At 37.0% G+C, this 23721-nt stretch overlaps 1 protein-coding gene across 1 annotated transcript in view; it reads left to right on the top strand.

Annotated features, from left to right (window-relative positions):
* Positions 1-23721, top strand: part of pdm3 (pou domain motif 3) — a 1106201-nt gene that overhangs the window by 26544 nt on the left and 1055936 nt on the right. The window lies entirely within an intron of this gene.

The following is a 23721-nucleotide window of genomic DNA, read 5'->3' on the forward strand; positions in this document are numbered from 1 at the left end:
ACAGTAATAATATTAATAATAATAATAATAATAAAAAATAATAATAATAGTAATAGTAATAACATTAATAATAATAATAATAATAATAATAATAATTTAGTTAAAATTAATAAAAATCTAGTTAAACTATTTGTAAATTACCATTTTCGTAGATACGACCTATCTTATCCATCGATATATAAAAAGTCACTTCAAAATTTAAATATATTATATATATATATATATATATATATAAATAACAATAATTTACATACTAAAAACAAACGTCATTATATTGGGCGAACAAACGGGATTTGGTTTTGCAGAACATTGAGAATTTGTCCATCGATTTCTTGTTCAACAAGCAACAATTAAATGGATACTCGAAAAAACGGGCTAACCAGTGTTTGGTAATAACTGAGAAAAACTGTTGAATTCATGTAACGCAGAAATATTAATGCCAAAAATACGAGTAGTATATTTTTATTAAATATTAAATAAAGAAGATATTACTTCCTTTGCATTAATATTTTGTTTTTACATGAATTTAAAAGTCAGTTTTTCTCCATATTGCCAAATGACCGTCTTTTGCGAACACCCATCCATTCGATTTTTCTGCGAAACACGCACAGCTTTTGTGTAGGCAGCGTCTTAGAATACTCCCAATTTCTGGCGATAAAACATCTTTCAGTTCCTGTAATTTACTGGGTGTGCCACGAAAACTCAGTCTTTAAAGTAAACCAACAATCAAAACTCGGCCGGATTGAGATCTGGAGATCGTGGAGGCTGTATTGTTAGAGAGTGTTTATTTATTACACGATTATCAGAGATGCACTTAATAATTATTTTTAGAGATGCATATGTGAGGCGTTGCGCCTCTTGCATGAAGATTAAAATGTTTTCCAAGTCGTGATTCCTCACTCTAGAGGCGACGAAATTCTGCAATATACTGTAATAGCACTCCGCATTTACCGTGACAGTCTATTATTCCATTGTTGTCTTCGAAAAAATATGAACCAATGATGAACTGCGTAGTGAAGCCATACCATACAGTGACTTTCAAATCATGAAGGCAGGCCTTGTTGAATTAAAACCTGGTGGTCAGTTTCAGACAAAATTCTTTAAATACGTGAGTTAACTCCCTCATTAACAAAGAAGTGTGCTTCCTTTGCTCAGAGAACTTTGTCAGCCAATGATTATTAATTTGAATCTCCGTCATATTCCTCTTTGAAAACGAACACTGGTTTTAGTTTATATGGATACTGTGCATATATCAAGATTTTTTTGTACCAAACTGTGCTGTAACTCATTTCAAGATGCCTAGACCCTGACTAACACTGTTAATTCCAGACCACTTATTTCTACATACTCACCAGCAGTCACATCATTGATTATTATTGGTCTTTCAGATTTCTTGTTATCGGCAACAGAACCAGTTTGCTACAACCCTCTGATTAAATCCCCATAATTACGAATGGAATTTTGTGGGCCTTCTCTTAAATTGTCAAGTTTTATCAATTTTCTGAGAAAAACTCTTATTGCTTTCATAATTGGACCAGCTTAGCCTTGGCTTGAATTTCAAATTCAGTGACTCAAGAGACAAAAATAATGCTATATGTAATTTCTTTCAGTTTTTCAGGAGCGAGAATTTAAATTTGGACGACTGTATTAAATCATAAATCATAATAGTCAAGTTTCACAAAAACGCACGGTTTGGAGAGTAAAATAAGACAGATAGGCATGTCATCTTTTGCCACAAGAAAGATATGTCCACACCGTGGAGTAATGGCTAGAGCGTCTGGTCATTTCACAGGCATTATCACCTTCATACGATAAATAACCTAAGATGTTGCCACAGCGTCGTAAAATAACCATATAAAAAAGATATCATGAGGATAGTATCACAAAATCTCATTTTCGCCAAATAGTGATATATTATTAATGAAACCGCTAATGTTTTAATCAACAAAATGGTAACTATGGACATTCAAAAGTAACAAATGAAAAGCTCCATTGATTACCCAACACGATGATGATTTTTTGTTTGTTTTTTTGTTTTTGTTCTGTTTTGTTTTTTTTTTTTGTACATAAATATTATTGAGTTAATAACGCTTTAAATTTTCAAGTGACATGAATGACATTATATACTGCGTGTGTTACGTGTCAATTTCAGAATTTAGGGAAGTGCACTTGGCGATTTTAACTAAAATGCATCGACTCTGCAAATAAAATCTGAAAATTGAACGTGTTGTAGAAAATTCATGGATAAAACTTGAACTATATGGAATTATTCTGTGCTTTTGCCTTTTGCATATTTCCAGAGCTAATAATAGATTTCTAATGACTGTGTAATACATCGAGTATTTCAGGAAATATATACGAGCCTAGATTTTATCTTATAGGTTGTTAATTTCATAAAATAAAAACCTGATTACTAGAAGTGTATGCGGGATGACTTAAGGAAAACTGAAGTTGTTTCGTATCAGAGTATATGGCACGTGCCGCGCCGTCCGTCTTTTGTGTACCTGGCGAGTACAGCAGCGTACAAAACGAAGGAACCCCGGTCCACATTGCAACGCAATGTGTGCAGTTGTGTTAACCTGCTCAAGTATTTAGTACGAGTTGAAGAGTGTAGTGCTGATCCATTCATAATCTGGAAGTCAAAACGTTAAATTCGCTCAGAGATACGAAATTCAATTAAGAAGACAATATCGTGTGTAATGTATGTAAAATTGAAATAAAAACCAGAACAACTCAGGCTATAGAGAAACATTGCAACAGTACATCGCACAGGAAATGCGTTGAAATGAAATCTGAGGAACGATCATCATCATCATCATCATTTAGTTGTGTGGGTCTAACGACACGTGCTACATGATGCTCAGTACAAATATTCCTCTAGAGAAATTGAGTGATCCCCATTTTAGAGGTTTTCTTCAGAAATTCTGTCGATACAAAAACTGTTTAAGCGATAGGCGAAGACGATTCAGCTTCGACAACTTACGAGAATATATCGTCGTTTACTGCAACGCTGGTAATTGCATCAATGATGACGAGGACTGAACCTTGCAAGGTATGTGCTACAGTACGTTATTTTTCTTTTCCTTCTGACTGTACGGAGATACAGTAGCATGTTGACGTCGTCTGTTTACGTTTAAAACCTGTTCAGCCAATGGTCTGAATGAAAAAAAAATTGTAACATATAGTAAATGTGCACCAACATTCAACGGTAAGTCGTCCCTCATCCACTGTCTACTGATTACTTCCTTCAAAAAGATGTTTATGGATTTAAGTACAGAAATGTATCACTTTGGAATTTTCTGGACAACAGAAACATAAGAGTATCTCCAATGCGCTTTCTTTTGCTTCCGAAAGTGTCTCGGATTCTATAGTTTAGGTCACATCGCACGCTTAGCAATTTCTTTAATTAATTAATTAATTAAACATTAAACTCATTTTATATGTTGTGTTGCAACATACTTGTAAGGCGCAAACGTTTCACCCCATTACCACTGTATCTTCTTTTACTCAGCAATATGTTACAATTGTAATTTTGTAAGAAGACAGGAGCTTGTGTGAATCACAATATTACTGCCTTTGAACTGAATACTATAGAGGACGAATTGCTGGGCTTTATGATTGGAAGGACCCAAATAATCACATTGTTTAAAGCAACTTACAGATATCCATATTGTTAGCTCACTTCTAAAACCTCGTAACTCCGTTTGAGAAAATTGTAGAGGAGAGCAAAAAATTCCTTAGCCTATTCTTTTTATAACCCAGCTAACACCTGTTATGCGTTTCATGTTCATAAAATTTAGTAACATTTGTAGACTTATGAGTAGGGATCGGATTTTTATGTAATATCAAGGTGTGAAATATGTACATATTTATGTGAGAAAAATAAGCTGAATTATGTACTAAAACATGTAAAACCATAAAAATATTTAATATCAATATCTGGCAGGTATAGGATAGGTAGGACTCTCCAGTCCGACTTTTTTACCGCACACTTGACACATTACTATTTTTCCATCTGTAGTGAAAATTCGTCCATCGCAATTCATTATTTTATTTTTGTCGTTAGGGTTGAAGATACAGGGGCCATTTTAGTTGGTTAAAAGCAGTAGATAAACTCACTTGCACTTTATACTGTAAGTACTAAAACTAGAGAACTGAGTGAAATGAATGACTTAACAGTACTGCAAGCACTGTTTCCCTTTACTGGATTAGGAGAAAGTAAGAGGAGATGTGGGACACATGCATTTTAGCTGCTCCCTGTAAGAAACAAAGTACCTACTAAAATCTCAAACTATAGGCATTTACAAACTGTTGTTTGAAAAGTGACATTCCTGTCTCATTCAGAAGGGTAGGATTATTCCAGCCGAGAACCATACTTTTTAATTGCTCGGAAAATCCCTTTTCCGTATAGGTCTTCTAAATTTAAAATAAAGACGTCAAGCAATAACCTGAAAGTCTCATGTCAGACTTGACACGGGTTTTCCCTGGAAGGATTTGGAAGAGGGTAGTTAAGATTGCAAATTGCATGGGAACGGCTTGTTAAGACGTGTGCAGAACAATTATAGTTGGAGACAAATCATGTCGTCCTCGTCCCATCCACCGCTTAAAGGCAACGCTACTTTCTGAGTGATTTTTACAATATAAGGTAGTTATATGAGAATTGTTGCCTTTTGTTCACTCATGTTTACAGTGTGCGGTATGGGGTGAGTGCCTCTATTACTTTGTGGAACTAAGGACGTTATGTTTCGTCCCGAAATATATCCTTTCTTGGGTAGGTAAAAGGACTTTTTAAATCTGTGTATTTCAATTTGTGAACTTCTCCAGCATAAGTTTTTTTTCTTCCTTTTAGAGAAGTAAACATGAATAAAACCCCTAAATATGTAGATTTATGTAATACCAAGCCATAATATGTAATGTGGTATAAATATGTAAAAATATGTAATATCAAATTTTAATATATGAATAGTAATTACAAGATTCGCAAAGATTTGTTATTTATATACGGTTAGGTTGAAAGGAATATAATATGTAATAATTAGTAAAGCGATCGGTTTGGAAGTAAATCCCGAAAAGACGAAGTATATGATTATGTCTCGTGACCAGAATATTGTACGAAATGGAAATATAAAAATTGGAGATTTATCCTTCGAAGTGGTGGAAAAATTCAAATACCTTGGAGCAACAGTAACAAATATAAATGACACTCGGGAGGAAATTAAACGCAGAATAAATATGGCAAATGCGTGTTATTATTCGGTTGAGAAGCTCTTATTATCCAGTCTGCTGTCCAAAAATCTGAAAGTTAGAATTTATAAAACAGTTATATTACCTGTTCTTCTGTATGGTTGTGAAACTTGGACTCTCACTCTGAGAGAGGAACATAGGTTAAGGGTGTTTGAGAATAAGGTGCTTAGGAAAATATTTGGGGCTAAGCGGGATGAAGTTACAGCAGAATGGAGAAAGTTACACAACGCAGAACTGCACGCATTGTATTCTTCACCTAACATAATTAGGAACTTAAAATCCAGACGTTTGAGATGGGCAGGGCATGTAGCACGTATGGGCGAATCCAGAAATGCATATAGAGTGTTAGTTGGGAGACCGTAGGGAAAAAGACCTTTAGGGAGGCCGAGACGTAGATGGGATGATAATATTAAAATGGATTTGAGGGAGGTGGGGTGTGATGATAGAGACTGGATTAATCTTGCACAGGATAGGAACCGATGGCGGGCTTATGTGAGGACGGCAATGAACCTTCGGGTTCCTTAAAAGCCATTTGTAAGTAAGTAAGTAATAATTATGTAATTATTACATAAAAATCCGGTCCCTACTTATGAAGTTTCATCACTGAAAATGTACACAGATTTCACCCTTAATCCAACGTTCGGAAAACTTTGGACTTGCGAGATTTTAGAAGTAAGCATCATTACCCGTTAATTTTGCAATGCAGAAATTTGGTAAAGTATCCTTTCTTTTTACACGGTAGTTCACTCTTCAGAATTTATTTCGTAATGTCCAAATGTGTAAAATGTCTTCGTGTTAAAACTGTGCATGAAAGGCATTTGCCATCTCCCGTCTCTTTCTGTCACGACGCTTATCGCACGATCTGAACTTGGTGTCCATGCAATCATTGCAGCAATGTTATCACCTTGTCTGATCTACATAAGGCGGTGATAACTGGATATTGGTTTACATTATTGCACTTCCGTACGCCGCTGCATCGTCCAAATGGCAACATCCGATAAACTGATGCGTCACGATAACACGAGAGATGCGAATGAAAATTTGTCATTAGTACAACAGATGAAATACATAGATTTTTATTAATTTATTACTTCGACACGCAAGGATTTTATCGCTAAATATAAATTAAAAACCGCGCTATATTTCTGTGCATCATACTGTTTGGAATTTGTTACTGTTCTTATCATTATTATTATGATTTTTATTGCAGCTATTAATTAAACGGTTGTTTAACGCCGCTGTTTCAACTAGCGTCGGAGGAATTGATGGGAGCGAAATTTTTGGCGAGATTAGTTGTGATTTCCTTACGTTTCCCATACTGATTGGAAGGGGGGGAGCAGATAATCAGGCTAAACGGTATTGTCGCCTTCTTCTCAGAGCAACGACACCCTTTTTTTTTTCCTGAGTTACGATTTTACAACAATATCAATGACTATTACACTTTTACTACGTCGAACTACTTTTGACCGATAAAACGGTAAGAAAGAACGTCTTTCAACCAATCATGGCTGCTTATCTCACAATTTTATCGCGTCCCTAGCATTTGTTTATTTTTATCACTACCCTAGCATTTGTTTCTTTGTTTGCCAACATTTCAAACTGCACTGGTCTGGACGTCAGAAAAACAGAAAATTACAAACCGCTCCAGTCGATGTACAGCAGTTTCAAATATGATTCGCATTGGCATTCAAGAACAAGAATTAATAAAGATCACTCGTCATAGCTATGCATCTTCCCTGAAACCCTATTTACAAATAAATGAAGAGCACCATTCGGAAATCCTGAATAAGTTGAGGGATACACCATGCACATCACCGAGTTCACTTCTTTTAAGCACACGTCGAATATAACATCAACTGAACCACCAACCACTAAAACATTCAAATTTGAAAATTGTACTTTCAATAATTGTTCCTTTTAAAATTATTAATGTTTATTTTTTATTTCATCAACGTGAATTAAAACTTTTCTTATTTATTTCATCATCCCTAATTAAAACTTTTCTAACACTTCTTTATATTAGTTAGGTTATGTTATAGCTTCTGCTATATGATATTATGGATAGTCACGTATCAGAGATTGTTTAATACTAAGATTTATTGAAAATCATCTGTCAAGTGACGTTGATTACTGGGATCCGGATGATTGAAGTGGAATGCAACTGTTTTAATAAAAATTAAACTGAATCAACAAAGCCTTCTTGACTAGTAACTGTCTACAGAGTTCAATGAAGATTCCATAGTTGGCACACCTGATAACATCACATAATCATAACCGTAAGCAACGATCATAACACAACACTGCCATCTAGCATGCATCTAGCGTAATATTTGTAATGTTGAGATGGTACAATAATACATTTGAAGATAGTTATTTTCGTAAGTCAATTAATATTTTATTGTATTGGAGTACTTCGTTACTTCTAATCTTTATATACTTTCTTCTAATTGTGTAATAGTCAATTAAATCCCACTCGAGTTTTGATTTTCTCTAGATAAATCAAAACCTCTAGTGAGATTACTGTTGATAATAGTGAAAATTGTATACAAGTAGGCCTAAACAAAATTAATACGAGTGCTATTCATAAAGTAACTTCCGTTTCATCGTAACAAAAATGGAAAAGTCGTTACAGGAGTTGTTTAAAACAGTTTGAAACTACAAAGTTTGATTTATTTTTCTGCGTAGGACTAGTTTCCGACTAACTAAAGACACTTATCTTGGGGCCATATTCATAGATATTCTTAGCACGGGCTTCCAGTGGATGATCAGCGAACTAATGATTTTCGTATTCATAAACCAGTGTTGGCGATATAATATGAATCCTGTACAAGTAATCAGTCGATAGCCGGGGCTAGTTTAGCACGCTCGTAGCGCGGGCTAGCGAAATGTGTATGAATAGCACCCTTAGTGTTTAACGAGATGTTTAATATCGCAGGCGTAAAAGCCTCCCGCCTGTGACTGAAGCCAACCTATGACGCTGGACTGCACCATTACCCTTCTCATCGTCAAAGAACTGCGATGGAAGCCACTTCTTCATATGCATGAAAAGATGACACAAATCAGGGCTGTATGGAGGATGATCAAACACTTCCTAGTTGAAATGTTGCATTTCGGACACAGAACACTGTGCAGTATGCGGACGGGCGTTATGGTGAGAAAAACCATCCCCCGAGCGCAACATGATGGATTTCAGCCATCGTACAGTTTTCGCTGCAGGAAGTCGTACCACCGAGCGTATCTCACAGCGGCGGGATTCAGAACTGGAGGACACATTTTGAACATGAGTAACACCCGCACGATCCTCTCTGTACTATTGTTGCTTTGTGAGTAAACAAAAGTTAGAAACAAAAGTTTCAGTAAAAGTTCTTCTTTTTAAAAGTAGTTTCCAATGGTACCTTCAATGACTCATGTTCTCATTTGAAATTTCGAAGTTGACCACAGGTACCCCTACTTCCGGTTTGTTACGGGAAATGATACTACCACCAATCGATTCTTTACATAGGTTTCGGTTATCAACATTTTTTATGAACAACCAATATCATACAGGTTTCGAGAAAAAAGGCTGATACACGTGGTATGAAACACCCTGTATATACCTGTGTGAAAAATAATGTAATTCAGGCTAAGATGTGTCATTTGTATCATACTTGTGGGTATGTGTTCACTTATCTGTAGTGCCGTAAAGTGGGGATATTTCGGACGCAGAGGTAACATCAGACGGTAATTCAATTTATCATATTTTATGTTGGTAACACCAGTTCTTAGCATCTTTTCCGCGCTTTTTACTATGTTCGTATCGCTTGTATGTTTATTCACATTTTTAAAGAAACATTGGTGAACTGGTGTTACCAACATAAAATATGAGGGTGGGGGCGTCTCGGTGTTGCGTGAGATTCACTCAGGGTAGCCGAGGTACTGTTGTGGTGTAGGATGATGTCGGGAATAATACCAAGCCGGCTACTTATATAAAAGGCAGTGTAAACTCCAAAACTATAAGTTTATTGTCGTATTCACTTGGTAAACCCTAGAGTATGTATTTCCGGCTGACTTGTAATTCAATCGTTGGTCGCACTTCTGTATCGACTCTATGGCAGCTCTAAATAAGCTCTATCCGATACTATAAATTCAATACTCTGTCCAGTACACTATGATCGACGCTCCTAAACGTTGACGAGTAGTCTCGCCGATGACAACGTTCTATCTATCGAGTCTTCGCCGGAAGGAAGACTATTAAGTTGGGCCGCCGACACCAAAAAAAAACTCAGTGTGTCGTGCCGTCGACACGAAAAGAAGTCGTAGTCCTGTCGACACAAAACGAAGTAGTTATTGCGCCCTGTATGTAGGGCCGCCGGCACGATAAGAAGTTGTGTTTGTGCCCTGTATGTAGGGCCGCCGACACGATGTTGTGCTCCTCTCCGCTCCCCGTCACCCTTATTTATAAAAACCTATCCTACGCTAAAACTAACTATCCTATTGGCTAACAACTACGTCACTTAACCGGCCTAAAATCTATTCTCTATTGGTCCAAAGTGACCTCATAAGTTGAACCACGATCTCTTCTTATTGGGCGCGAAATACGTCATCTCTAAATTTAGACTTTGGATTTCCCACAACATCTAATTAGTTTTTCGATTTTGGAGAACCCCGTTCTTTGGAAAATCCCAAGCTTGCAGTTGCTTTCCCACGGGTCCAGTCTAACTCTCTGATTTTACGCCTCGACGAGTGTCAATGCAGAACCCTGCCCAAGGTGGCCCTAAATCTGTCCGATTCTGACAAGTGACGAGAGGATGTGAACCATCTGTGTGGGAAGCTAATTCTAACCAAGTCGCCAGAACATCCCCGCGAATACATGTAACAAAAAACATATGGAGATATCATTTCGCTAATAAATCGGTCTCTCCCTGTCCTAATTACTGCTTCAAATATGATAAACTGAATTACCGTCTGATGTTACCTCTGCGTCCGAAATATCCCCACTTTACGGTACTGTAAGTTTCAACATGTTTTATAAACCTTTGCCTTAACTGTACTTGTATACATGTAGCACTTACCTAAATCAAATTGTTGAATTCTTTTTAAGTTAATACATATGTATGTATACTTTTTGCTGGTTGAGTGGAAGAGAAGGCCTTACGGCCTTAACTCTGCCAGCTAAAATAAATTATTATTATTATTATTATTACTATCATTATTATTATTACTTCATTGAAGTAACAAAAAATCATATTTTTTTCAAGACGTATACAAAAGTGTACACCAATTACCTACGTAAGATATTATGTACGCGATTTACGTGAAAGGTTTCCGTTTAAGTAATTTTGCGTGAAAATATATCAAAACAGCAACTTTCTGAAATGACTGTGCTTGATGTTTAAAATCTAAAAATGTTATTTGATGATCACAAAGATTCTTCCATGCAGAATATCCATTTCTTACATAAAAAGTACCAGTTTCCGGTCCACACTTGTGGAGTAACGGTCAGCGCGTCTGGCTGCGAAACCAGGTGGCCCGGGTTCGAATCCCGGTCCGGGTAAGTTGAGGTTTTTCCGGGGTTTTCCCTCAACCCAATACGAGCAAATGCTGGATAACTTTCGGTGCTGGACCCCGGACTCATTTCACCGACATTATCACCTTCATATCATTCAGACGCTAAATAACCTAGATATTGATACAGCGTTTTAAAATAATCGAATAAAATAAATAAATAAACCAGTTTCCGGCCCAAAACGCATCTGATTACGGAGGGACATTTTTGTCCCAGCAGGCGGTCGTATTAGGGTGCTCGAAAAGTCCGTCTTCGTAGAGTTAAGGTAAAATGCACAATTTTGTCAACGGACAAAGAAGACGGGATTCAAACCCACCGTTTCGGCCTAGTCTTGGGAAACTCAGCATGCACCACGCGTGCCATAGAATGAAATGGAATATGTGACGTCATGCAGTATGAGAAACAAGCTACGAATACGGAGAAACTATAATAGACTGTGACTCAGATTTGCAATTCAGACCTCTCATACAAGCCTAAGGAAAATATTGGGGGCTAAATAGTTTCCTGTGGAAATTCAACAAAGAAGCTGCGATACTGCCGGAGTGAGTAATTAAATTATTTCGCTGTTACAAATGATAAAGGATATATTTATTTTATTTTATTTTATTTTATTGGATTATTTTACGACGCTGTATCAACATTTAGAATTTATAAAACAGTTATATTACCGGTTGTTCTTTATGGTTGTGAAACTTGGACTCTCACTCTGAGAGAGGAACATAGGTTAAGGGTGTTTGAGAATAAGGTGCTTAGGAAAATATTTGGGGCTAAGCGGGATGAAGTTACAGGAGAATGGAGAAAGTTACACAACACAGAACTGCACGCATTGTATTCTTCACCTGACATAATTAGGAACATTAAATCCAGACGTTTGAGATGGGCAGGACATGTAGCACGCATGGGCGAATCCAGAAATGCATATAGAGTGTTAGTTGGGAGACCGGAGGGAAAAAGACCTTTCGGGAGGCCGAGACGTAGATGGGAGGATAATATTAAAATGGATTTGAGGGAGGTGGGATATAATAGAGACTGGATTAATCTTGCACAGAATAGGGACCGATGGCGGGCTTATGTGAGGGCGGCAATGAACCTTCGGGTTCCTTAAAAGCCATTTGTAAGTAAGTGAAGTATCAACATCTAGGTTATTTAGCGTCTGAATGATATGAAGGTGAAAATGCCGGTGAAATGAGTCCGGGGTCCAGCACCGAAAGTTACCCGGCATTTGCTCGTATTGGGTTGAGGGAAAACCCCGGAAAAACCTCAACCAGGTAACTTGCCCCGACCGGGATTCGAACCCGGGCCACCTGGTTTCGCGGCCAGACGCGCTGACCGTTACTCCACAGGTGTGGACTTATAATGGATGTATCGGCGATGATTGATACTGAAAGACTATCCATTTTTCTCAGGCACAGCTTCTGCGAGTGCAAGTCTCACCATCCTTTTTTTTTTTTAGTAGGTTATTTTACGACGCTGTATCAACATCTTAGGTTATTTAGCGTCTGAATGAGATGGTGATAATGCCGGTGAAATGAGTCCGGGGTCCAACATCGAAAGTTACCCAGCATTTGCTCATATTGGGTTGAGGGAAAACCCCGGAAAAAACCTCAACCAGGTAACTTGCCCCGACCGGGAATCGAACCCGGGCCACCTGGTTTCGCAGCCAGACGCTCTGACCGTTACTCCACAGGTGTGGACCTCACCATCCTACCATTATTCTTTAACATCATAATTATGTATCCTACTTAAACAAAGGTGAAGGAACTACTTCAAAGGATCTGGCGTCGTGCTGCCGCCAAGTTTCTGGAACCCCACCATGTTTCTAGTAATGAGCTGGACTTCGATTGTATCAGACGGCTACATGTATCTGTTCTGCATGAAGAGCTGTTACAACTGCTATGCAGCTAGCAGATAGGCCGACCATCGGAAAGAGGGAAGCATTATCAGTATTATATATAGCAGCAAGTGCTCAACTCCCTCTGTGCTGCGCCACGGTGCAAATGGAACAAAAAAATCATTACCCAAACACATTTGAAAGCAATGGTGACTCGATCCGGCGCTTTAACCAGACAATTTTACTTACGGACATAAATGTAATCTACAAACGTGAAAGACTGTCGACACACGTGATTGTGGCAGTACACGTCACAGACTGCCGACACTGTATGCAACTCCTCGAAACGGAACATCTGATGAGGAAAGTTCCAATTGAAAAAATGTGGAATTTGTGACCTTCAAGGCCTCATGTTGCGTTAGACCAGCCGTGGCGAGAACGTGACTCGCGAGACATTGTGGCTCGCAGTGATAGCTGTGCATTTCGCTTGCTTCTAACCTCCGTCAACCCCCACCCTCTCACTCACTGGAGTCAAACTCCGTTCCATTTGTATTTATCTCTGACCTGCGAGTGGCGACGCATTCTTTTGCTGTCAATATGATGAGAATATTAAATGTATGATTTGTTCACAAGTATTACGAGGAAAACGGTTGTATAACATAAAACGGCATTATACTACATGTTACTGATGAAACATTAAAAGGTTAAGTGTTGTTGTAGTTGTCATCATCATCATCATCATCATCATCATCATCATCATCATCATCATCATCATCATCATCATCATCTCTGTACGTCGACCCTTTTTCAGCAGATGTGCGAATAATGCGGTTAGCTCTTCAATTTGAACTCACTGATTTACTATGTGATGTCAAATGAAAGCTAGATGTAAGGACTTGACAAATGTTGAACTTTTCAAATCTTGGCCAAAAAATAAATATCCGAAGCTTCGTTCTTTCGCTTGCTCTGTTGAAGCCATGTTCGCTACAACTTACATTTGTGAAAGATTATTTTCAACAATTAAAATAGTAAAAACCAAATTTAGATCACGACTGACAGACAAATACCTTTGTGATCAACTACGACTGGCAGTAAGTGACATAATTCCTGATTTTGAAACTCTGTCGCAGAGACATTCTGAAGACAGTTAATTTTAGGTTGTGATACTGTTCATTTCTTTCTTCGTTACACGTACTAAACATAGTTTGTAGCCTTGTACTGTATAAAATTATATTTAAGTGCTTGACGTGAGGAAAATGAAAATCCTTTAATAAGTCAGGCAGTTGCTTCACTTCCCCTTCGGGTGTCCGCCTCCCTCCATGGATGCTATGCACGTTGCAGGTTACACAGTGGCTCGCTACCGCTGCGTTAGACCTTAGGCCTACATCTATGAGGCCTATGAACCAACTTCACTCACCTGTAGCGAGGCTCCCAGGTCAAGTGGTTGTCACTGCTCAGTGAGGTAACGCAGTACTAGTTAGCAGCAGACGCATTAGTTTTCTGCTGTGCATTTTTTTACTAAATTCTTGAAATGTACTTTTTTCTGTTGATTATTTTAAAATGCTGTGTTTTCTAGGTGAATTAATTTCTTGTGGACTTATATCTCTGAATACGAGTGCCGTCAAAAGTAAACTAATATCGTAGATCAGGCATGTCAAAACCCTGCACATTGTGCAGTCGCGCACATTGTGCACTTGTCTCTGTGCGATGTGCAGTTCCTATTCCCCTACCTGGAGGGAGTGAATCGGCTTGGAGGGGAACGCGACAGGGCTGTACATTACCTGCAGTATCAGATCAGCTTTTGTTTCAGTAACACAGATCAGTACGGGTGCTCATTGAGCTGTGATTGTGAATGCGTTATGAAAATAAAGTGAGGAGTCCACAGATATAACGGAGAAGAGAAATCACGGATCATATAACACAACTGTTATGATGTTTTCCTCAGCCAACAGTAATTATTTTAAAATGAAAGACTTTCATCATATCATGTGGACCTAACAGTGATATGAGAATTTAAATCATATTAGTAAAGTTCAAACAGAAGCAGAGCACATGGGGTTAAAAATTAATAAAGACAAAACTAAATATATGAGAAACATAAGACCAAGTGGCATTTGTAATAAAGATATTATAATAAATGGACAGAAATATGAGGAAGTAGATTCTTTTAAATATCTAGGAGTTCTAATTACCCAAGAAAACACTGCAGATGCGGATATGAGGCAAAAAATTGCTGGGGGAAATAGATGCCTGAGAGCCCTTAACAAAACTTTGAGAGCAAGATGCATAAGTAAAAAAGCAAAACTTACATTATATAAAACAGTCGTAAGACCAATTGTGCTTTATGGCAGTGAAACTTGGACTCTGTCGAAGAAAATGGAACAACAACTGATGACATGGGAAAGGAAAATTCTAAGGAAAATCTATGGTCCTAAATATGAGAATGGGCACTGGAGGATTAGATATAATACAGAACTGAAAACTCAATATAAATTTCCAGATATTGTTGCTGAAATCAAAGCCCGTAGGTTGGAATGGTTAGGACATGTAATCAGGATGAATGATCAGAGAATACCAAAAAAGATTCTAAACACAAAACCAGAAGGCAGGCGCAATATTGGCAGACAGAAACTAAGATGGTTGGATGGAGTGGAGGAAGATTTAAGGACTCTAGGCGTGAGAAGATGGAGGCAGAAGGCTCTGGTTGGACAGGAATGGACCAAAATCCTAAGGGAGGCCAAGGCTAGACTACAAGGGCCGTAGTGCCAAAGAAGAAGAAGAAGAAGAAGAAGAAGAAGTAAAGTTCTCAAAATATGATATTCGCCAGCTCTTATTTCTTAATCAGTACTCTCACGGCATGACAAACATGACAATGATGTTGTTTTGGTGTCTGTACTATCACAGCCATCAATGGTTAGACGACTTACAACTTTTATTTGATAAGCTGATAAGTGATAAGAATACATGTGAGGCTCTTGAGGTTGTAAGGGAAGGAAGAAAGCAACTATTTGTAAGGCGGAAAAATTTTCTGGAAAAATAATACATAAGGGCGAATTTTCCACCTCACGTTACTATATCATCTAATATACTTAAGTTACTAAATCTTTAAACCTGACATAAAGAAAATGTCCTCGCTTCACAGCTTGTGAACTATTTTAACTCAATTCAGTAACGCTCCCAACTTGCTAATACTTGCTCTCAACATTTTCCAAATAAACTATATAAAATTAAATTCGAGCTTAATTTATCCAATTTATTAATAATAATGTGAATTTATATTAATATACAGCAAGGAAATGATTCCAGTGTAAAAGCCTCACAATGTCCTATTGCATGTAATTGGGAGTAAAATATTTTCTTTCTTAGCATTTGTGCACCATTGGTCCCAATAATGCTTGAGGAAAAATGAAAGAGTATTACTTTGAAATAATACCTACTACGTAAAATGAAATATATTGTGTTCGTTTTTTGTTGTTTCGAAATTACTGCAATATTTATATTTTCTTCAAATACTGTATACAAATCATGTAAATAAATGATTCTTTACAAACGACTGCATTGTGAATTGTAACTGAGTAAGTCTATTCTTTCTTGTGTTACAATTATTGTCAATTATAGACACTGACAATAATTGTGTTTTTTCCTTCTCCTAAATATGTTTATAATGTCCAAATGTCAATTTAATTGAACACTAGAAGCGCAGAATAGATTCTTGTACATCCCTCCGGCTAAGAACTGGTAAGAGCAACACGTGAATGACGCAATCTGCACAGTTCGGCGTTTCGCGCACATACACTGCACTTTCAATGTCTGATTTCTGACATGCCTGTCGTAGATAATACAAGATGTCTCAAACGGGCGTTTCTAAATGCAACGAAATAAATACGTTCCATATTGAGACAGAAAATAAAAATATAAGAATTGTAACATTACATATTGCCATTTGTGTACCAGCATCAGTCACATTCAATTGTGTCCGGCAGGTGACGACTCTGACGATGTCCACACTCTGAGAGCCAGCCATGGACATCAATCATGACACGTTCCAACCTCGCAATAGAACGGATTCCATTTCAACACGGATGTTATTCTTGAGCTCTTCTATGGAGTGTGGCCCACTGGCATACAGTTTGCTTTTCAGGTGCACCATAGGAAATAATCACACATAGTTAAGTCAGGGGACCTGGGGGGCCAATCAATGTCACCGTTCTTGGAGATAAAGCGGTTGTGAAAAAATTTGGCGCACTGATTGTATTGAAATTCTCGCTGAATGTGACGTAGCCCCGTGTTGCTGGAACCAATATGGCTTCTATGTAGGAAATCCAGCAAGTTCCCATACGAAGAATGCGTTTACCATGTTGGCATACCTGATAGATGTTACTGTGGTTGTTCGTCGCTGGTCGTCTTCGAAAAAGTATGGGCCGATTATTCTATTGAAGATAGCGCACAACATACTGACTTTCTGGTTCATGAAGTTGACGGGAATTTCCTCTACACCAGTGATGTCAAAGCAAGCGCAGTTTTCTGACCTTGACGTCGTGCGCGGGCATCAAGTGCTAAGTATGAAAAGAGGAAGGGTTGTGTGTATGAATAAGCAGACTGTTGGATTAAGAAAACAGTGGTGCATAAACTTCAAACGGAACATGAAATTTTATGTCGTTATTTTTATATGGCTTCTTTCTGTTTGATATTATCTATATTGTCTGTAAAACAAAAGTACTAATACCAATTTCTTAATATTGTAGTTGTGTTTTAAACGTTAATAACATAATAAAGAGTAAAGAAGGAATATTCATATAAAGTCCATAGTAGTACAACTATACAGTACTAAATAGATGAAACACATCATTCATAAAGAAAGTGATATCCCAAAAAAGAGATTGAGTATGACATGATAAGTTGGAATTGATATTGATGGTACCTTTAGCCTTATAAAAGTAATCAATAAACTAATCAAAACAATATTACAGTACAAAGCAAAGTTACCTAGGTGCTGTATCTGTTTTAAGTGTAACTAATATTACATAACAAAACTCTTATAGCATTATGCTTTTAAGGTGATAATGGTGCTCAACTTCCTATCATCAGAATATTAAATTATTTTCTCGAAATGTGCTGAAGCTATAGAGCTGACATTTTTACAACACATGGGCACGTATCTTTTGCTTATGATGTAACAGTAGTTGCTTTGTTAATTCATTTCCTTACAAACAATTTCCATGCGAATATTTTCAAAATTTGCAATACACTGTCTTCAGTAATACCTATATACGGTATATTACATTTACGAAAACATTCTGTAACGCTACTAAATAAATAGGCCTATATCTGAAAATGTCACTTTTCTGTAAAGGAAAGTTGAAAAAAAATATTTCTTTTGAATAAAAAAGTCTAACTTGTGAAAAATGACAATTAAAATTAAAACTTACATTCTTATAATGCAGTTATACTTCGCAGGCAAATCTAAAAATTAACATGGATACAGTTTTAATAAGTTCTCTTCCCTTTATCTATTGAATCAGTGCTGGCCATCCCTGAATATAGCTCGACCAAGCGGCATATACCACCTCTTTCGTCTGTCTCTTTCCTTTCCGCTGTAAAGCGCTCAGGCTCTCCTGAGCTCTAAAGCGCGCGCTTGCTCCTATGGGCATCAATTGACAGCAGTTCTGTTTGTTAGCAAAACCGCTAAGGTGTCTCATCAGACAACCATAATGAATGCAAGAAAGTTTGATCTTAATTTTGGCGAACAGCTACTTGTAACTGTTGTACAATCTGTATTTGGTATCGTAGCAACTTCAAATCTTTCCGCACACTAGCTATTGAGATCTGCACTACTGAGGAAATTTGTCTAATACAGCGTTTATGGATTTGTGTAACATTTCGCAATCTGTGTTGTCTTGTTTCCTGCGTTCGAATTCTCCGACGTCTTCCTGTAGGTTTGTTCTTCCCGTAGCTTCAAAATTTTGCACCATAATTTGATAGCTGTTCCGATGGAACAGGACCATTTCTTCCGATATTCCCTTCGAGCAATTGCCTCTCTATCATAGTTTCTATATAAAAAGCTTTAAAAGCTATTGCTTGTTGAGATCTATTCCATCATCCATGTTTCTGGCGTAGTATTTTTAAATAAATGACAGTCGAACTTTGTTTCTGCAAATGGCGTAGTATTATTTTACAAATGAAGGTCAAAAAATTTCTAGGAATACCGGAGAATGCTTCTAACCTGGCAGCGTTACTAGAGATGGGAATCGATTCGAGTCTGGGAATTATTCTAGAAAGAAAAATAAAATATTTAGGTAATATTCTGTGTAGGAATAATTCGGCAATTATGAAAACATGTATCTTTTGCATGGAAGCCGCTAATTGGAAATCAAATTGGCTGAAGGAGCTGGAACGAGAAATAAGCAGATTAGGTCTAAATTGGCTATGGAGAGAACTAGGGTCTATAAACACGAAAACTATTGGAAGAATAGTAAAAGAGAGGGCAAACGAAATTTCAAGACCAGATATTTTTAGTAATATTAAAGACCTAGGATCAGCAGTTTTTGAAACAGGAAGAATATGTTAGACTAAATTCAAGGGAAGAGAGAACAGGAATGGTATGAGGGAGATTAGGTATCTGGAGACTCAACAATAGGAGAGGGAACGTAGAGAAGGATAAATGTCCTTTGTGTGGACTACCTGAAGACGCAATGCATATTGCGCTAAAGTGTCAGGCAACGAATGATTTGAGAAACAGTTGGGTGGGTAATAAATTTCTACAAATAAACGCTATAGTAGCTTATAAAAAATGAATGGTCACATAAACGCCAGAAATCTACATAAATTAGGAAAATTTCTGTTTAGAGTTAAAATTAGATGGGAAGAGAAACTTAAAACTCTAACGGAGATGGAATTATAAATGTTGAGGAGTTACACGATAAGAAACGACGAAGAGTAGTTAATGAAGTTTGTGCGAGATCGTGCGTATTTGCTTGTTTTCCGCACAGAACCAATACGCGGTAAGTGTGAAATACCACATTCAGTATTCCCAACCTAACACACATAACAATTTTCCTCTTCTTACCGCTTAAGCGCGACATTCATTTTACTGCTTTAGGCTTTTAACATATTATTTTTAGAGACGTTTAACATAGTAATAATTATAAATTGGAAACTTACACTGCAATTTCACCTAAATTGCAATGTTAATTATTGTTTTTAAATATTTGCAAAAAATTAAGTAAAGTCTACTACTCCACGAAACTTATTGCATTCCTGATACAAGTAACATTAAGGAAGCCGTGAAAAAATCAACAAGATTCCAGATCCCGATGTTATTACTGCAATGTGTTATATAAATAATATTGTTGAAATATTAAAATGAAAAATAAACCATTACATAACCTTACCGTTTGTTTTAAGTTCGCATTTATAGACTGGGGGGAAAAAAAAGACAGACGTATATCACGGCCTGCTGGAGTGTAGTAAACACAGAAAACATTTTATAGCAACAATGTTAAAGAAAGATATTTTGGTTTTCCGAAGTTGGCGTCATTAAACAGAAACCAACATGGAGATTTCATTGCAACTTATTACAAATTCGTCTTTCAGGTATGTAATAAACTATCTTCGCACAAAATAATGTACGATACACGAGCGGTATGTTTGTTTTCATGTTCTCGGAAATTAAAAAAGCTCAACTACGTTTCACTTTTTCAGTCTTTTCCTCGACCATGAAAACGTCATCATATCGCTCTTGTAACGTATATTACTATAACAGAATAATTCTTAAGAGATTGAGCATAAAATGAAAAAGCTAAAGTAGAAGTTTTAAATACAAGTGCTATACTTATTATTAGTTGTGTATTATTATTATTATTATTATTATTATTATTATTATTATTATTATTATTATTATTGTAAACAGAGGATGCTTATAGGTTCATTATGTATTAGTTTGTGTTATATTTGTATAGAGAGTGACGGCGGATTAAGAACTGGAGTAAAACATCTAATCCGCCATGACGTGAACATGATTGATGAAATAAATAAATAAATAAATAATAAATAAATAAAATGAAGGTCAAAAATTGTTGGCAACATCAAAAGAAAAAAAATTCCCAGCAAATTAAAAAAGTCCGTTGTATTTGAGACACCCTGTATCACAAGAGTTCTCAACTTGCCGATAATTCGCAACGTGACGTGCGTGTGGTATCCAAGGGTATGAGAACTTGAGTGATATCGGAATAAGACTCTTTAGGCAATAACAATAAATAAATAGTTCATAAAAGTTATTAGTTTGTTTCTTAATCCGCTGTGAACCATTCATTTTCTTACCATGCTTCCTGCTTTCCCCCGTTAAAGTAAGTACAGTGCATATCCCTTTCAGTTCTTCGGTAAAAAAATCTTGGCATTCGCATGGATAATAATCTCAACTGGGACATGCAAATCACAGAAACCTGCAGAAAAGTATATTCTATTATCCATGTGCTAAAAAGGATAAATGTTCATCTCCCCTCTTGCTTAAAAAAAAGTCCCTTGTGGAGACGCTTGTATTTCCCTATTTTGACTATGCTGACATTTTACTGACTGACCTCTCCAGCGACAACAAAACGAAACTTCAACGTGCTCATAATTTGTGTGTACGTTTTGTAAGCAATGTTCGTAAATATAATCATATTACCCCATCCCTGGAAGCAATAGGTTGGCTTAAACTAGATAAGAAAAGAAATTTACATTCACTTCTCCTTCTCTTCGAAATCTTGAACTCTTCTATTCCTTCGTACCTGTCGTCTAGCTTCACTTACCTTTCTTCCCACCACAATCTGAACACACGCTCTCGCCATGAAACAATACTAACAATACCATCCCATCGCACCTCCTCATACTCATCCTCTTTCACAATAGCCCTGCCAAGACTCTGGAATTCGTTACCTGCTAGCATCAGGGACTGTCGAAATAAAATTGAATTCAAACGCAAACTTACTAGTCAGTAATTGAGACTCGTTCAGACATGGTTTCTTGTAAATAGTTCTCTTAATCTATCACAAAATATTTCAATATCCGGTAATTTCATCACTATAGACTTTTGTTATTGTAGGTTTAATTTGTAATTCAGTAAATACAAAAATATTCTTTGTTCTTAACTTCTATAATAAAATGTCTAGCTTTCATTAATCAGGTAATCTTGTCGTACTTTAATTTTTATTGTAATTGTAATTGTAAATTTAATGTTAATTGCAATTTTATTGTTCATATTATAGTTGTAATCCCCTGGTAGATGGGCAGAGAAGGCCTGATGGCCTTATCTCTACGAGGTTGAATAAATAAATACTAATACTAATGCTATACGACACTACAGTAACGTAACACGGTAACCTGTAGGTCTCCATGGAAACGGGTGCGATTTTGCTTTGAGATGTTTGTCGCATTACGCATAAATTATTCATCTGTTTGTTTGCAATTGTCATACATTAACCGATATATCATCACTGAGGTTACAAATACTTTTCGATTCGGACAAATAGTTCTCGAACTACTCATCACTCTAGCCGCTGGGTAGTACTTGTTATGTTAGGGCTCACTTCTGTAAGAGTGCAACAGTTTCTTTTCTATCGTCCAATATTTACCTTTTGTGATCTAAGGAAACCGTTACTGTTTACACAGAAAAGATACTAAATTCTAAATAGAAATTGCATGTAATTCATACAATATGTAAATTTTATTCATCTTCACAAGGCAACATTATTACAGCAAGCGCTCCTTTGGCTACGGTAATAGTGTTTGTTTATTCCTGAAAACACGGGAAAAATTCTGTACCTAATGGCCCTTCCCTTTGTTACTAATGATGTTGTACATACATGGTGGTTTACAGTACAAGTGTACCTTGTGTTTATCTTGGTTTTCCGCTAAGGTATCCCCATGTATGTGATGCCGTGGGCAAACATGGGAAGGAAGCTCTGCAGTGAGGTTAATCAAGCCCTCCGGCCCACAACTACGAGGATTATTACGTATAGACGATATAACATATGCCGTTGTTTATACTAACAAATGTCATAACAAGCTGTAAGACGGATGCACGACCCAGATTATTAATGGCCCAGGGTTCTACGTGCGCTGTTCTATTTTTAGACTTTTTGCCCGAAAAGAGGTAATGTCTCTATTACTGCAGTTTCCATTCACAATTCACAAAGCCAATTACGGCGTGAAATTGTGGCATTATAAACCACGTAAACAAGCGTCCTACCATGACGAAGATTATAGGCCAATACACTTAATAAAGTTCGTATTTATGTATTATGTTTCGATGTTAGAGTTGAGTTTAATTTTTGGCACGTAGATAATTTTTTTATTAGAGAAACATAATGAATCAAAGAAACTGACTTTTCGTAACTATTCCCGCGAACTACTACTACTACTACTACTACTACTACTACTACTACTACTACTACTACTACTACTACTACTATTACTACTATTACTATTACTACTACTACTTCCTTACTGGCTTTTAAGGAACCCAGAGGTTCATTGCCGCCCTCACATAAGCACGCCATTGGTCCCTATCCTGAGCAAGATTAATCCAGTCCCTACCATTATATCCCACCTCCCTCAAATTCATTTTAATATTATCCTCCCATCTACGTCTCGGCCTCCCCAAAGGTCTTTTCCCATCTGGCCTCCCAACTAACACTCTATATGCATTTCTGGATTCATCCATACGTGCTATATGCCCTGCCCATCTCAAACGTCTGGATTTAATGTTCCTAATTATGTCAGGTGAAGAATACAATGCGTGCAGTTCTGTGTTGTGTAACTTTCTCCATTGTCCTGTAACTTCATCCCTCTTAGCCCCAGATATTTTCCGAAGCACCTTATTCTCAAACACCCTTAATCTCTGCTCCTCAAAGTGAGAGTCCAAATTTCACAACCATAAAGAACAACCGGTAATATAACTGTTTTATAAATTCTAACTTCCAGGTTTTTTGACAGCAGACTGGATGATAAAAGCTTCTCAACCGAATAATAACAGGCATTTCCCATATTTATTCTGCGTTTAATTTCCTCCCGAGTGCCATTTGTATTTGTTACTGTTGCTCCAAGATATTTGAATTTTTCC

Source organism: Periplaneta americana, chromosome 13 (assembly GCF_040183065.1).
Source record: "Periplaneta americana isolate PAMFEO1 chromosome 13, P.americana_PAMFEO1_priV1, whole genome shotgun sequence".
Lineage (NCBI taxonomy): Eukaryota > Metazoa > Arthropoda > Insecta > Blattodea > Blattidae > Periplaneta > Periplaneta americana.